Source organism: Hyla sarda, chromosome 11 (assembly GCF_029499605.1).
Source record: "Hyla sarda isolate aHylSar1 chromosome 11, aHylSar1.hap1, whole genome shotgun sequence".
Taxonomy (NCBI): Eukaryota; Metazoa; Chordata; class Amphibia; order Anura; family Hylidae; genus Hyla; species Hyla sarda.
Genome location: NC_079199.1, coordinates 69995658 through 70013621, shown reverse-complemented (window position 1 = coordinate 70013621; position 17964 = coordinate 69995658). Strand labels below are relative to the sequence as shown.

The 17964-nt window shown below is 47.4% G+C and overlaps 1 protein-coding gene across 3 annotated transcripts in view; it reads left to right on the top strand.

The window, feature by feature from the left end:
• Positions 1 to 282: 282 nt before the first annotated feature.
• Positions 283 to 17964, top strand: part of LOC130295631 (ETS translocation variant 3-like protein) — a 76310-nt gene continuing 58628 nt past the window's right edge. For 2 of the 3 annotated variants that reach the window (XM_056546547.1, XM_056546546.1), the window contains exon 1: positions 283 to 403. The gene's annotated coding sequence lies outside the window, so the exon portion shown is untranslated. The remainder of the gene's footprint in view (positions 404 to 17964) is intronic. The other variant, XM_056546549.1, reaches the window with a different exon arrangement.

Here is a 17964-nt window from a genome sequence, read left to right as displayed (position 1 = left end):
CCAAAAACAATTTAGCAGCCTTAGGGTGATGCAGGTTTAGAGTTCGATGCACTTAGTGTCAATAGGAATTAAAATGTGGTTGCCCCTCCAGAGGGAAGGCAGTATGGCAATCAAATAAATAGGAATTACAGTGACAGAGTATGATGAGGCCTCCGATCAATACTGATTCAGGACAAAGGGCCACTTGATAATGCGACCGTTATATCCTTTATAAACTCTGTACCGCCACTGCCTTACTTAAAGGGTTAAAGTATCTGTCTCAGACACAGCACTGGTCCCCTGGGATTTTGAACACCGGGTTATCATTTTAAGTAACTCTAATGCAGTGTGTGATGAAAAGTGCCACTCGCTGGTGACAGATCCTTGCAGAACAGATGAGAGACAAGACTGCTTGCCTTCTAAGGTAAGACTTTGCAGCACAACCTATGCAAATTGCTGTTTTTAGAGACTTGAATGGATGGTAGTGGACTGTATGGTTACCAACAGCAACATAAAAAAAGTTGCATTGTGATTACAAGCAGCCACAATCAGTAAAGTGTTTTGTTATTTTTTTTTTTATTGATTCATTATTATCATTATTAATATAATTAAGTATTGATATATTTTTTTGTTAGTAGCATTTTTTTGTTAGTAGCATTAGTTACTGTTATTTTTTAATACTGTAATTCTTATTCTTATTTAATGTTTTTGTCACTTTACATTCTTCCATTTTAAATATGAATCTTTTTAGCTATTATTTAAATCCATTCTTTTTAAATACCTGATTCCAAATAGGATGATTTAGTTATCACCTTAATATCCATGTTTAGAATCCTATACCAATATTCAACAATAACAAAATTATACATTATTAATCAGGTTATTATATTGTGCCCTGTAGAATAAGTGTTTATGTCCAATTAACTTGTAATTTTAATTCTACAGAAATAAGTGACAGAATATTGAGATGCTTTCAACTGAAAAAACATGGACAATTATAATATAATCCTATCTATAATCTTGAAATAGCATTCCAAGCATTAATTTGTAAAGTGTAAAATCCATGACAGCTCGTGAATACATACCTTCTTTTTTTGCACTTCAGCTGATACAAATGGGAGAATGTGCAAATGAACCAAGAGCAATAAAGAAGTTTGTATTCATGAGCTGCTATGGATTTTTCTGTTTACAAACTAAAGTTTGTAATATTATTCTATGGACACAGACCACTGTGGATCTAGGGGGTGAGTCCATTCTCCATCTAAATGGTTTACTGAGCAGTTAGCGTTAATCTTTACGGTTGTATGTGGACTCAAAATATTAACCTTAAAAATATGTGGGTTAATGCATGATATTTTACAATTGCCTTATTTTTTAACTTAAGAATTAAACTGCTTCTGTTATGAATTAATTATAGTGCAATTAAGCAAATGGTTTGCTTGGTTTAATTCAGCAAAATATTTGGTAAGATAGAATATAAAAATAGATGGAATTCCCTTTTAAGTGAGATATCCTGGCATAACATAGCCAATCACTGAGACACTAGACCTAAAAGGATAAGGAAGTATGAAAATATTGCTTAAGGGTACGTTCACACGTACAGGATCCTGCCCAGGTTTGATGCGCAGGATTTGTAACAGCAGATTAGAAGCTGTGCTCAGTCATTTAGTTTACATTGAAATCTGCAGTAGAAAATCCTCTGCATCAAATCCTGCGCATCAGGGAACACTCCTGTGTCCAATGATTTGGGATTTAAATGTTTGTAAGTAGGTACATTTTTTTAGGGTCCAGCTTTTTAGACTAATTATTTTCCACCAATATTTTAAGCCTTCAGAAGTTTATTTAAAGGGGGAATAAGGGTGTCTGAAACATGTTACTTTTTGTACCTCACTGTTCATGGTTTGATAAAATATAGGACACAAGCATCTGAACTTTATTTGTGCTGGACAATCATTACATTTGTTATATATCACCCTGTAGTTTGGGATTATAAAAAACATCTATTAAATATTTCCCCCTTTATAGGTAATGGAGACAAGCAGTACCATAATCGGCCATTCACTTTAGATAAAACCATCTCCTTTATCATTGCTTGACATGGATTTCAACAACCAGTCTGATTTTGTTGTTCAGATGATATCATAAACTTCATAAACTTTCATAATGTCATCAGTGTATAGAAATGACATTTTTTTTAAAGTTACTAGTTCAGTTTCCATACAGTTTACTCTTTTGTCTGCTATTTCCTCCTAAGTTAAAATCTAATAAAATGTCATAGATATGACAGACAAAGCAAAATGTATCTTTGAGGGTTCTTTCATATCTATGGGATTTACATGACAGTGGTTGACATTATTGACTTAAATGTGGGTATCAAAAATAAATCATACAAATAGCTAGAAATACTCCTTTCACTAGCTTTATTTATTGTTTTCTGGAGAAATCCTTTAATGTTTCCCTACATGTGTGTTGGATTGGTAAATTATGGGTACCAGTAAATACCATGCTTTGGTCTTCACTGGGACTGGCCTGGGTTTTTGCCAGTAGTACACACACGTACTTCTTCCCTTATTACTCTACCCATTCACAACACTTGCTCCTCTGGAGAATTATTTACAGTATACTATTATAGATGGCATGTGGAGGAAGAAGGGGTTAGTGATGCAGTGGCTTTGCATGGTGCTTTGTAAGCAGAAAGGAAAAAACAGGCAGGACGGCAAGGAAGGTGTTGCAATAAGCACTGAACTGTTGCTGCTGATGAATCGTTGATCTATCCTTCATAGATAGCATAGCAACCCAGTAAGGAAGGGGTCATATTAAGCACTGACCTACTGCTGCTCTCTTGATTTACCTTTCTCTGGAGGATGGAGAAATTCATCGCATGAATGCACACAGCAGAGAATGACTTTCTTTCTCCCCTCTCCTGCACAAAGCAGAAGCCAAGTCCGACTTTCTGTATCCTGTTTTGCTGTCTCCATAACTAAAGACAGATTTAAATGACAGTTACTATTTAGCTCTATAACCGGAAGCATTAAAGCTCCCTATATGGGTGCCTTAGGAACATGTTTCATACAACATATACAGACAAATATGTTAAGCATGAGAGCTAACAATTCATCTTACCATCTTAGGAGAATGTTGCTACTCTATATTTAGTCTTGCCATGCATTGCCCCTGTCTCTGCATCGTTCAGACGACCTTCCTGATATTTTCTTACCTCATTTAGGATTTCTTGTTTGACTGGAGTACAAAAGCTTTTTAAATCCTACTTCCCCTAGAGACACAAAGCAAGGAAATGAAGAGGAGTCAGGAGCACAGGCCTGCTAGAAACAGCCTAGAGTCAGGAGCTTTGTATTAATTGCTGGCATTCTGCATCAGGAATGATGTCAAGAGCACATTGGCATGTTTTGCCCAGTAATTCCTAGCATAATGTACAGAAGGTGTTGAAGTGAAGCCTTGGCTCAATTGCAATATTATTTATATCTACATTACAGCATTCTTACACTGACGTCAAGAATCAAAAATAGATATTCACTGTTATTTATGTCTTAGGAGACATCTCTGTTATCAGGTCACTGGTGTTTTCCTGAAGCCACAAAATACAAAAACTCACTACCTAAAAATAACCAACAAAAGTAGTTGCTACTTTATATTATTCTTGTATATAGGGGGCAGTCTTGTACATAGAGGAGAGTTTCATGTCTATCTACGTAGTTTATTACTGTTGCAAACAAATCTATAATTTTTCACTGTTAAATCTGTTGATCTTATGTGTACAATTGTAAATGACCATCCCAGAATCCTTCCTGCCCAGTCTGTTGGTTCTCGCACTGTCTCATAATCTTCTTGACCTAATAGCATTAAACAGCTTTAAGCAAACAAAAGTATTGACCTCGGCCTTCAGTTATATTAACCGGGGAATGGCCAATCACCTGTGATGATCCTGGACATCCCCCTTGAGGGAATTAATGAGCTCAGCATGGGATTTACATGGATAAAGTGAAGTAGGAGCGGGGATTACCTCTGACAGTGCCATGTCTGTTTACATGATACTATCCAGTCTGAGACACTTTCCTTTCCCAAGCCCTAATGCTGCTATCCACCTAATAATCATCTTTTTAGGTTGCTTAGTGTAATAGCTTGTTGAGAAAATCACAGCAAGGATTAAAGTCATGAGACCAAGGTGATAATTCAATGCTGAACATTGTCCTATTAAGGTCAAGAATAAAGATGAAGGTCATGCAGCTCTGTATTTATTACATCTACCAAGCATTATCTGTATGCTTGGTAGACTATAAAATGTTTTTAACCTCTTTATACTGAATAGTTGCTAGTAAGTCTGCATGCAACAATGACTAGAACAGAGATGCAGGTATTCAGTCTTTATATTGTAACCAACCTCTAATATTAAAACAGTTCTGACTCAGGAACGTCTCTGAAGTTGTCCTCCGATATGCGGCACCAATGCATTAGCAGCAGACCCTTTAAAGTGTCCCTGTCATTCCAAAAAACTTTGACTTGTTGATCAGTCCCCGCTGTCTCGTTTCAGACCCCTCTGTCTCTTTCAGGGGGACATTATTTCTGCATGAAGATACATGGGGGCATTATTTGTGATTATGGTCACTCAAAAGGCATTATAATAGAGTACAGGGTTAAATATGAGGCCATTATTCTTGAGTGGGTGGCAAAGGCTTACCTTACGTTAATGACCAAGCCCAATTTTTTAAATCTGTCCTGTGTCTCACAAAGGTCTTCACAAAGGGTTGGTAAGCATGTGTATTTTTAAGGATCCCTGTTACGCCGAGCGCTCCGGGTCCCTGCTCCTCCCCGAAGCGCTCGCAGCGTTCCTCTCCCTGCAGCGCCCCGGTCAGACCCGCTGACCGGGAGCGCTGCACTGACATGGCTGGCGGGGATGCGATTCGCATAGCGGGACGCGCCCGCCCGCGAATCGCATCCCAGGTCACTTACCTGTCCCGGTCCCCGGCTGTCATGCTCTGGCGCGCGCGGCTCCGCTCACTAGGGCGCGCGCGCGCCAGCGCTCTGAGATTTAAAGGGCCAGTGCACCAATGATGGTGCCTGGCCCAATCACCCTGATTAGCTTGCACCTGTTCCTTGCCCTACTTATACCTCACTTCCCCTGCACTCCCTTGCCGGATCTTGTTGCCTTGTGCCTTGAGAAAGCTTTACTGTGTTACCCATACTGTGTTCCAGACCTCCTGCTATTCCACCATTGACTACGAACCTTGCCTCCTGTCCCGACCTTCTGCTACGTCTGACCTTGCTCTTGCCTACTCCCTTGTACCGCGCTTATCTCAGCAGTCAGAGAGGTTAAGCCGTTGCCAGTGGATAAGACCTGGTTGCTACCGCCGCTGCAAGACCATCCCGCTTTGCGGCGGGCTCTGGTGAATACCAGTAGCAACTTAGAACCGGTCCACTGACACGGTCCACGCCAATCCCTCTCTGGCACAGAGGATCCACCTCCAGCCTGCCAAATCGTGACAGTAGATCCGGCCATGGATCCCGCTGAGGTTCCCCTGCCAGTTGTCTCTGACCTCACCACGGTGGTCGCCCAGCAATCCCGACAGATCGCCCATCTAAGTCACCAGCTGTCGGAAGTGTCCACCATGGTACAGCAACTTCAGTCGCAGCTACAGCATCTGCAACAGCAGCTACCATCTCCTCCACCAGCTCCTGCACCTCCTCCGCAGCGAGTGGCCGCTCCTAACCTCCGCTTGTCCCTGCCGGACAAATTTGATGGGGACTCTAGACTCTGCCGTGGTTTTCTGTCGCAATGTTCCCTTCATTTGGAGATGTTGTCGGACCAATTTCCTACAGAACGGTCGAATGTGGCTTTCGTGGTCAGTCTCCTGTCTGGGAAGGCTTTGTCTTGGGCCACACCGCTCTGGGACTTCGATGACCCTGTCACCGCCTCTGTACACTCCTTCTTCTCTGAGGTTCGCAGTGTCTTCGAGGAACCAGCCCGAGCTTCTTCTGCCGAGACTGCCCTGCTGAACCTGGTCCAGGGTAATTCTTCAGTAGGCGAGTACGCCATCCGATTTCGTACTCTCGCTTCCGAATTATCTTGGAACAACGAGGCTCTCTGCGCGACCTTTAAAAAAGGCCTATCCAGTAACATCAAATATGTACTGGCCGCACGAGAGATTCCTGCCAACCTGCATGAACTTATCTATTTGGCCACCCGCATTGACATGCGTTTTTCGGAAAGACACCAGGAACTCCGCCAGGAAAAAGACCTTAATCCCTGGGCACCTCTCTCTCGGTATCCCTTGCAATTTACCCCTGTGCCTCCCGCCGAGGAGCCTATGCAAGTAGATCGGTCTCGCCTGACTATTGAAGAGAGGTCTCGCCGTAGGGATAAAAATCTATGTCTGTACTGCGCTAGTACCGAACATTTCTTGGTGAATTGCCCTATTCGTCCTCCACGTCTGGAAAATGCACGCACGCAACCTGCTCATGTGGGCCTGGCGTCTCTGGGTACGGAGTCTGCTTCTCCATCTCTCTCTGTGCCCGTACGGATTTCTCCTTCTGCCAACTCCTCCTTCTCTGCTGTGGCCGTCTTGGACTCTGGTTCTTCTGGAAATTTTATTCTGGCCTCTTTGCTTGATACGTACTGCATCCCGGTGACCCGTCTCATCAAGCCGCTCTATATTTCTTCGGTCAACGGGGTCAAGCTGCACTGCACTGTGCGTTATCGCACAGTGCCCCTGCTTATGAACATTGGACCGCATCTCGAGGAAATTGAATTTTTGGTTTTGCCCGGCTGTACCTCTGAAATCCTCCTCGGTCTGCCATGGCTCCAGCACCATTCTCCCACCCTTGACTGGACCACCGGGGAGATCAAGAATTGGGGTCCTGCTTGCCACAAGGAGTGCCTCACGTCTGCTCCCAGCCCCATCTGTCGGTCCTCAGTGTCTCCTCCTGTGCCTGGTCTCCCCAAGGCCTGTCAGGACTGTGCCGTGCCCCCTCATAGTCCCCGTCCTGGTGACACTCTGCCCCGTGCCAAGCCTCACCCTCTGCCCCCCCTCCCCATTCCCGCTCCTTCTGACCGGTCTGCCGTTCATGTTTATACCCAGGACTTCACTGTCCCCCAGAAGGAGACTCTACAATCGCTCCCGATGTCCTCATCCTCTGTGGAGCGACATCCTGACAAAAAGAGGGGGAGACCTAAGGGGGGGGGTACTGTTACGCCGAGCGCTCCGGGTCCCTGCTCCTCCCCGAAGCTCGTGGCGTTTCTCTCCCTGCAGCGCCCCGGTCAGACCCGCTGACCGGGAGCGCTGCACTGACATGGCCGGCGGGGATGCGATTCGCATAGCGGGACGCGCCCGCCCGCGAATCGCATCCCAGGTCACTTACCTGTCCCGGTCCCCGGCTGTCATGCTCTGGCGCGCGCGGCTCCGCTCACTAGGGCGCGCGCGCGCCAGCGCTCTGAGATTTAAAGGGCCAGTGCATCAATGATGGTGCCTGGCCCAATCACCCTGATTAGCTTGCACCTGTTCCTTGCCCTACTTATACCTCACTTCCCCTGCACTCCCTTGCCGGATCTTGTTGCCTTGTGCCTTGAGAAAGCTTTACTGTGTTACCCATACTGTGTTCCAGACCTCCTGCTATTCCACCATTGACTACGAACCTTGCCGCCTGTCCCGACCTTCTGCTACGTCTGACCTTGCTCTTGCCTACTCCCTTGTACCGTGCTTATCTCAGCAGTCAGAGAGGTTGAGCCGTTGCCAGTGGATACGACCTGGTTGCTACCGCCGCTGCAAGACCATCCCGCTTTGCGGCGGGCTCTGGTGAATACCAGTAGCAACTTAGAACCGGTCCACTGACACGGTCCACGCCAATCCCTCTCTGGCACAGAGGATCCACCTCCAGCCTGCCGAATCGTGACAATCCCCCTTTTTTGGAATTTTAAAATATGAAATAAAGCTGGAAGTTTTAACTGAGTCATTGCCTACTAGTGCTGGGAATTTGTACCTCATTTGAGGCTTCATTTACCTGTTGGGGACGAAGGGCGTATGCATACGCCCTTGCGTCCTGGTACTTAAGGATGAAGGGCATATGGATACGCGTGGTATGGAATAGGAATTTCGCGTGGTGGGGACCGGACTGGGGTGACTGCTGATATCGATCAGCAGGCATCCCGCGCAAATGCCCAGGGGGGTAATCAAACCCCCATGTCGGTGATCGGCGCAAATCGCAAGTGAATTCACACTTGCGATTTGCAGCTATTCTGGGTAACCGGGAAAATAGAGGGGGGATCGCGGTTGTCCAAGACACCCACGATGTCCAAGACACCCCCTGAAGGGATAGGAGTGAGGTGGCAGGGGTGCCACCCCTCCTATCCCTGCTATTGGGCATCTAGAAGCGACGTCCAATAGCAGATCGGGGGCGGGGGGGTTAACTTTTGTTTTCCCCGTTCTGCCCACCCACAATAGGCGGGGCAGAACGGGGAAACCAAAGGGGACCAGCGACGAAGTCCACTTACCCGGCGGGAGAGGCAGGGGGCGACGATCGGCGTCGGAGATCGGCGGGCAGCATGTCGTGCGGCTGGCTCCCTGGATCCGACGGAAGCCGGTAAGTTGCCTAGCAACATCTAGAGGGCTACAGTTTGAGACCACTATACAGTGGTCTCTACACTGTTTCCCTCCAGATGTTGCAAACTACAACTCCCAGCATGCCCAGACAAGCTGTCATGCTGGGATTTGTAGTTTTGCAACAGCTGGAGGACTACAGTTTGGATATCACTGTGCAGTGAACTGTGGCCCTCTAGATCTTGCAAAACTACAACTACCAGCATGCCCACATAGCAGTTTGCTGACTGGGCATGCTGGGATTTGTAGTTTTGCAACATCTGGAGGTCAGCAATTTGGAGATCACCGTGCAGTGGTCTCTAAACTCTAGCCCTCCAGATGTTGCAAAACTGCAAATCCCAGCATGCCCAAACAGCAAACAGTTGTAGTTTTGCAATAGCTGGAGGGACACTGGTTGGAAATACTGAGTTAGGTAAGAGAACCTAACTGATGGTTTTCCAACCAGTGTGCCTCCAGCTGTTGCAAAAGTACAACTCCCAGCATGCACGGTCTGTCAGTGCATGCTGGGAGTTGTAGTTTTGAAACAGCTGGAGGTCTGCCCCCCCCCCCATGTGAATGTACAGCGTACATTCACATGGGCAGGTTTACAGTAAGTTTCCTGCTTCAAGTATGAGCTGCGGAAAATTTTTGGCCACAGAACAAACTCAGAGCGGTAAGCTCACTGTAAACCTCTGCCAGTGCGAATGTACCCTAAAAACACTACACTAACACATAATAAAGGGTAAAAGACTACATGTACCCCTTACCCCTTACACTGCCCCCCCCCCCCCAAATAAAAATGAAAGCGTATCGTACGGCAGTTTTTCCAAAGTGGAGCCTCCAGCTGTTGCAAAACAACAACTCCCAGCATTTCCGGACAGCCACTGACTATCCGGGCATGCTGGGAGTTTAGCAACAGCTCGAGGCACCCTGTTTGGGAATCAATGGCGTAGAATACCTCAATGTTCACCCCTATGCAATCCCTAATTTAGTCCTCAAATGTGCATGGCGCTCTTTCACTTTGGAGCCCTGTCGTATTTCAAGGAAACAGTTTAGGGCCAAATATGGGGTATTTCCGTACTCGGGAGAAATTGCACTACAAATTTTGTGGGGCTTTTTCTCCATTTACCCCTTATGAAAAGGAAAAGATGGGGCTTACACCAGCCTTTTTTACACTAACATGCTGGTGTTGCCCTTTACTTTTTATTTTCACAAGAGGTAAATGGAAAAAGACCCCCAAAATGTGCAGCGCAATTTCTGAGTACGGAAATATCCCATATGTGGGTGTAAAATGCTCAGCGGGCGCATAACAAGGCTCAGGAGTGAGAGCGCACTATGTACATTTGAGGCCTAAATTGGTGATTTGAACACGGGTGGCTGATTTTACAGCGGTTCTGACATAAACGCAAAAAAATAAATACCCACATGTGACCCCATTTTGGAAACTACACCCCTCATGTAATGTAACAAGTGGTATAGTGAACTTTAACACCCCATATGTGTTTGACAAATTTTTATAAAAGTTGAATGGGAAAAAAAAAATTTCACTAAAATGCTGGTGTTACCATACATTTTTCATTTTCACAAGGGAAAATAGGAAAAAAGCCCCCCCAAAATTTTTAACCCCATTTCTTTTGAGTATATAAATACCCCATATGAGGATGTAAAGTGCCCTACGGGCAAACTACAATGCTCAGGAGAGAAGGAGCGCCATTGGGCTTTTGGAGAGAAAATGTTTCCGGAATTGAAGGCCACGTGTGTTTACAAAGCCCCCATAGTGCCAGAACAAGGAACCTCCCCCACATGTGACCCCATTTTAGAAACTACACCCCTGACAGAATGTCATAAGGGGTACAGTGAGCATTTACACCCCACACGTGTCTGACAGATTTTTGGAACAGTGGTCCGTGAAAATGAAAAATGTAATTTTTCGTTTGCAAAGCCCACTGTTACAAATATCTGTAAAACGCCAGTAGGGTGTAAATGCTCACTGTACCCCTTATTACATTCCGTGAGGTGTGTAGTTTCCAAAATGGGGTCACATGTGGGGGGGGGTCCACTGTTCTGGCACCACGGGGGGCTTTGTAAATGCACATGGCCCCCAACTTCCATTCCAAACAAATTTTCTCTCTAAAAGCTCAATGGCGCTCCTTCTCTTCTGTGTATTGTAGTGCACTCGCAGTGCACTTGACATCCACACATGGGGTATTTCCATACTCAGAAGAAATGGGGTTACAAATTTTGTGGGGCATTTTCTCCTATTACCCCTTGTAAAAAAGTAAAATTTGGGGGAAAACCAGCATTTTAGTAAAAAAAAACAAAAAAAAAATCATTTACACATCCAACTTTAACGAAAAGTCGTCAAACACCTGTGGGGTGTTAAGGCTCACTGTACCCCTTGTTACGTTCCTTGAGGGGCGTAGTTTCCATAATAGTGTGCCATGTGGGTTTTTATTTTTCGCTGTCCTGGCACCATAGGGGCTTCCTAAATGTGACATGTCCCCCAAAAACCATTTCAGAAAAACTCACTCTCCAAAATCCCATTGTCGCTCCTTCCCTTCTGAGCCCACCGAACACTTTACATCCACATATGAAGTATTTCCTTACTTGAGAGAATTTGGGTTACAAATTTTTAGAGGATTTTTCTCCTTTTACCCCTTGTAAAAATTCAAAAACTGTGTCTACAAGAACATGCGAGTGTAAAAAATGAAGATTTTTAATTTTCTCCTTCACTTTGCTGCTATTCCTGTGAAACACCTAAAGGGTTAACACACTTACTGAATGTCATTTTTAATACTTTGAGGGGTGCAGTTTTTATAGTGGGGTCATTTATGGGGTATTTCTAATATGAAGACCCTTCAAATCCACTTCCAACCTGAACTGGCCCTCTGATGTCTTCCAAAAGTAAAAACATGCAAATATAAAGTAGACATATTGTATATGTGAATCAATATATAATTTATTTGGAATGTCTATTTTCCTTACACGCAGAGAGCTTCAAATTTAGAAAAATGCAAAATGTTCAAATTTTTCATAACATTTTTGCATTTTTCACCAAGAAATGATGCAAGTATCTACGAAAATTTACCACTACCATAAAGTAGAATATGTCACGAAAAAACAAGCTTGGAATCAAATTTATAAGTAAAAGCATCCCAGTTATTAATGCTTAAAGTGACAGTGGTCAGATTTGCAAAAAAATGCTCCCGTCCTTAGGGTCATAATGGGCTCTGTCCCCAAGGGGTTAAGCTATCTTCTTATAGCACTTTCTGTGGTGATTCCCTTCAGTCAGGTCCAGAGACCACAGACGTACCCATATATCACTGTACCTAACAGCTAACAATTCCTAGAGGTACAACATGAGCCATGAGGTTGCACTTAGAAGCCACATGTCGATATACCTATTTATCTGATGTGGGGAAAAGTGGTATTGCACACGGGACTCTATAAGGTGGATGTCACGATTCGGCTAGCTGGATGTGGATCCTCTGTGTCAGCGAGGGATTGGCGTGGACCGTGTCGGTGGACCGGTTCTAAGATGCTACTGGTATTCACCAGAGCCCGCCGCAAAGCGGGATGGTCTTGCTGCGGCGGTAGCAACCAGGTCGTATCCACCGGCAACGGCTCTGACCGGTTCGCTGCAGAGAGAGGAACGCCGCGAGCGCTCCGGGGAGGAGCAGGGACTCGGAGCGCTCGGCGTAACAGTACCCCCCCCATAGGTCTCCCCCTTTTTTTGTCCGGCAATTGCTTCAAATGGGACGAGGACACTGGGAGCGATTGTAGGGTTTCCTCAAAGGCAGGCAGTACAGCAGGAGTGGGAATGGGGAGGGAGGGCAGAGGGTGAAGCTTGGCACGGGGCAGGGAGTCACCAGGACGGGGGCTATGAGGAGGCACGGCACAGTCCCGATAGGCCTTGGGGAGACCAGGCACAGGAGGAGACACTGAGGCCCGACAGACGGGACTGGAAGCAGAGGTGAGGCATTTCTTGCGGCAAGCAGGGCCCCAATTCTTGATCTCCCCGGTGGTCCAGTCAAGGGTGGGAGAATGATGCTGGAGCCATGGCAGACCGAGGAGGACTTCAGAGGTGCAGTTGGGAAGGACGAACAATTCAATCTTTTCGTGATGGGGTCCAATGCACATTAAGAGGGGTTTTGTGCGGTAACGCACGGTGCAATCCAATTTAACTCCGTTGACCGAGGAAATGTAGAGCGGTTTGACGAGACGGGTCACCGGGATGCAGAACTTATTCACCAAAGAGTCCAGAATAAAATTTCCAGAGGCACCAGAGTCCAAGCAGGCCACGGCTGAGAGGGAGGAGTTGGCAGAAGGAGAAATCCGCACGGGCACCGTGAGACGTGGAGAAGCAGACTTCGTACCAAGAGACGCCACACCCACGTGAGCTGGGTGCGTGCGTTTCCCAGACGTGGAGGATGAATAGGGCAATCCACCAAGAAATGTTCGGTACTGGCACAGTACAGACAAAGATCTTCTTCCCTACGGCGAGTCCTCTCTTCCTGGGTCAGGCGAGACCGATCCACTTGCATAGCCTCCTCGGCGGGAGGCACAGGCGTAGATTGCAAAGGATACTGTGGGAGAGGTGCCCAGAGATCTAGGTCTTTTTCCTGGCAGAGCTCTTGGTGTTTCTCAGAAAAACGCATGTCAATGCGGGTGGCTAAATGGATAAGTTCTTGCAGGTTGGCAGGAATCTCTCGTGCGGCCAGCACATCCTTGATGTTACTGGATAGGCCTTTTTTAAAGGTCGCGCAGAGAGCCTCGTTATTCCAAGATAGTTCGGAAGCGAGAGTACGAAATTGGATGGCGTACTCACCTACTGAAGAATTACCCTGGACCAGGTTCAGCAGGGCAGTCTCGGCAGAAGAAGCTCGGGCTGGTTCCTCGAAGACACTACGGACTTCAGCGAAGAAGGACTGGACTGTGGCTGTGGCAGGATCATTGCGGTCCCAGAGCGGTGTGGCCCAAGACAAAGCCTTTCCAGATAGAAGACTCACTACGAACGCCACCTTAGACCGTTCTGAAGGAAAGTGGTCCGACAACATCTCCATATGCTGGGAACATTGAGACAAGAAGCCACGGCAGAGTCTAGAGTCCCCATCAAACTTGTCCGGCAGGGACAAGCGGAGGCTAGGAGCGGCCACTCGCTGCGGAGGAGGTGCAGGAGCTGGCGGAAGAGATGGTTGCTGCTGTAGCAGTGGCAGAAGTTGCTGTAACGTGGCGGTCAGCTGCGACAGCTGCTGTCCTTGTTGGGCAATTTGCTGCGATTGCTGGGCGACCACCGTGGGTAGGTCAGCGAGACTTGGCAGCGGCACCTCAGCGGGATCCATGGCCGGATCTACTGTCACGATTCGGCTAGCTGGATGTGGATCCTCTGTGTCAGCGAGGGATTGGCGTGGACCGTGTCGGTGGACCGGTTCTAAGATGCTACTGGTATTCACCAGAGCCCGCCGCAAAGCGGGATGGTCTTGCTGCGGCGGTAGCAACCAGGTCGTATCCACCGGCAACGGCTCAACCTCGCTGACTGCTGAGAAGACGTGGGACAGAAGGACTAGGCAGAGGCAAGGTCAGACGTAGCAGAAGGTCGGGGCAGGCGACAAGGTTCGTAGTCAATGTGGATAGCAGAAGATCTGGAAACACAGGCTTTGGACAACACTAAATGCTTTCACTGGCACAAGGCAACAAGATCCGGCAAGGGAGTGCAGGGGAAGTGAGGTATTATAGCCAGGGAGCAGGTGGAAGCTAATTAGGCTAATTGGGCCAGGCACCAATCATTGGTGCACTGGCCCTTTAAATCTTAGAGAGCTGGCGCGCGCGCGCCCTAAGGAGCAGAGCCGCGCGCGCCAGGACATGACAGCCGGGGGCCGGGACAGGTAAGTGACTTGGGATGCGATTCGCGAGCGGGCACGTCCCGCTATGCGAATCGCATCCCCGCCGGCAATGTCAGTGCAGCGCTCCCGGTCAGCGGGTCTGACCGGGGCGCTGCAGAGAGAGGAACGCCGCGAGCGCTCCGGGGAGGAGCAGGGACCCGGAGCGCTCGGCGTAACAGTGGACCTACTTGATATGGGGAATAATTGGCACAATGGGATCAATAATGCAGGCTTTTCCTTTCTGCCTACTCAATGGGCGGTCTACTTCCCTACGGCGAGTCCTCTCTTCCTGGGTCAGGCGAGACCGATCCACTTGCATAGCCTCCTCGGCGGGAGGCACAGGCGTAGATTGCAAAGGATACTGTGGGAGAGGTGCCCAGAGATCTAGGTCTTTTTCCTGGCAGAGCTCTTGGTGTTTCTCAGAAAAACGCATGTCAATGCAGGTGGCTAAATGGATAAGTTCTTGCAGGTTGGCAGGAATCTCTCGTGCGGCCAGCACATCCTTGATGTTACTGGATAGGCCTTTTTTAAATGTCGCGCAGAGAGCCTCGTTATTCCAAGATAGTTCGGAAGCGAGAGTACGAAATTGGATGGCGTACTCACCTACTGAAGAATTACCCTGGACCAGGTTCAGCAGGGCAGTCTCGGCAGAAGAAGCTCGGGCTGGTTCCTCGAAGACACTACGGACTTCAGCGAAGAAGGACTGGACTGTGGCTGTGGCAGGATCATTGCGGTCCCAGAGCGGTGTGGCCCAAGACAAAGCCTTTCCAGATAGAAGACTCACTACGAACGCCACCTTAAACCGTTCTGAAGGAAAGTGGTCCGACAACATCTCCATATGCTGGGAACATCGAGACAAGAAGCCACGGCAGAGTCTAGAGTCCCCATCAAACTTGTCCGGCAGGGACAAGCGGAGGCTAGGAGCGGCCACTCGCTGCGGAGGAGGTGCAGGAGCTGGCGGAAGAGATGGTTGCTGCTGTAGCAGTGGCAGAAGTTGCTGTAACGTGGCGGTCAGCTGCGACAGCTGCTGTCCTTGTTGGGCAATTTGCTGCGATTGCTGGGCGACCACCGTGGGTAGGTCAGCGAGACTTGGCAGCGGCACCTCAGCGGGATCCATGGCCGGATCTACTGTCACGATTCGGCTAGCTGGATGTGGATCCTCTGTGTCAGCGAGGGATTGGCGTGGACCGTGTCGGTGGACCGGTTCTAAGATGCTACTGGTATTCACCAGAGCCCGCTGCAAAGCGGGATGGTCTTGCTGCGGCGGTAGCAACCAGGTCGTATCCACCGGCAACGGCTCAACCTCGCTGACTGCTGAGAAGACGTGGGACAGAAGGACTAGGCAGAGGCAAGGTCAGACGTAGCAGAAGGTCGGGGCAGGCGGCAAGGTTCGTAGTCAATGTGGATAGCAGAAGATCTGGAAACACAGGCTTTGGACAACACTAAACGCTTTCACTGGCACAAGGCAACAAGATCCGGCAAGGGAGTGCAGGGGAAGTGAGGTATTATAGCCAGGGAGCAGGTGGAAGCTAATTAGGCTAATTGGGCCAGGCACCAATCATTGGTGCACTGGCCCTTTAAATCTTAGAGAGCTGGCGCGCGCGCGCCCTAAGGAGCAGAGCCGCGCGCGCCAGGACATGACAGCCGGGGGCCGGGACAGGTAAGTGACTTGGGATGCGATTCGCGAGCGGGCGCGTCCCGCTATGCGAATCGCATCCCCGCCGGCAATGTCAGTGCAGCGCTCCCGGTCAGCGGGTCTGACCGGGGCGCTGCAGAGAGAGGAACGCCGCGAGCGCTCCGGGGAGGAGCAGGGACCCGGAGCGCTCGGCGTAACAGTGGACCTACTTAATATGGGGAATAATTGGCACAATGGGATCAATAATGCAGGCTTTTCCTTTCTGCCTACTCAATGGGCGGTCTACTTATTGTGTGGTGGTCTACCCACCTATTGTATGGGAGCACAAAAGGGGGAATTATTACAATTTGGGTACTATAGATGGGGTGTTTGTATAGAGGTGCCTAGGGTTCTGGGAAACTGCTGTGCCTAATATGTTTGCCTGTCAATTCTGAAGAAATTAGTTATGGCTGGAAGAAATCATCATAGATAGAAAAGGAAAGATAGATAGAAAGCCAGATAGAAAAGGAAAGAGGATGCCACCATTTAGAGAAGACTTCTCCTGGGAGTCCAAACCTTTCCAACTGTTGGAGCTTTTACACGTAGCATCTTTACAGTGTGCATGCAAAAATGTGTGTGACATTTTTAACACATTAATTAAGGACATATGACGTACGCGTTCGTCATGAGTCCCGATCCTGCGATATAACGCGGGGTCACACGGCGACCCCGCATCATATTGCGGCAGGCCCGGCGTCATAGTGAAGCCGGGACCCGCCGCTAATAGTGCGCAGCACCGATCGCGGTGCCACGCGCTATTAACCCTTTAGCCATGCGCTCAAAGCTGAGCCGCGCGGCTAAAAACGAAGGTGAAAGTGCCAGGCTAGCTCAGGGAGCTGTTCGGGATTGCCGCGGCATAATCGTGGCATCCCGAACAGCTGTAGCACAGGAGGAGGTCTTCTTACCTTCTCCTGCGCTGTCCGATCGCCGAATGAATGCTTCTAGCCTGAGATCCAGGCTTGAGCAATCATTCACCGAAAACACTGATTGATCCATTCCTATGGAGATGCATCATTCAGTTTTAAAGATCAGTTAGTGCAATGTTATAGCCCCCTATAGGAGCTATAATATTGCATATGAAAAGTGTAAAAAAATCATTAACCCTTTGAATTATCCCTTCCCCTAATAAAAGTTTTAATCACCCGGCATTTCCAAGAATAAAAAAAAAAAACTGTGTAAATAAAAAAAAAAAAAACATATGTGGTATCGCCGCATGGGGAAATGTCCGAATGATAAAAATATACCGCTTTTTAAACCGCACGTTCAATGGCGTACGCGCAAAAAAATTCAAAAGTTCAAAATAGCGCATTTTTGATCACTTTTTATACCACAAAAAAGTGAATAAAAAGTGATAAAAAAGTCTGATCAGAACAAAAATGGTACCGCTAAAAACTTCAGATCACGGCGCAATAAATGAGCCCTCATAGTGCCCTGAACACAGAAAAATAAAAAAAGTCATAGGGATCAGAAGATGACCATTTTAAACATATAAATTTTCCTGCATATATTCATGATTTTTTTCTGAAGTGATACAAAATCAAACCTATACAAGTAGAGTATCATTTTAACCATATGGACCTACAGAATAAAGATAAGGTGTCATTTTTGCCGAAAAATGTACTGCGTAAAAACGGAAGCCTCCAAAACTTACAAAATAGTGTTTTAAAATCAATTTTGTCGCACATTGATTTTTTTTCCCGTTTCACCAGTTATGATTTTTTAAATTTAAGGAGGAAAAATTGAAAATGAAAAAACGGAAAAAGCCCGGGTCCTTAAAGGGATAAATGAAACTGTTCCATGACCCACTGCATTGCTGATGTTGACATCTGTGGAGTGTATT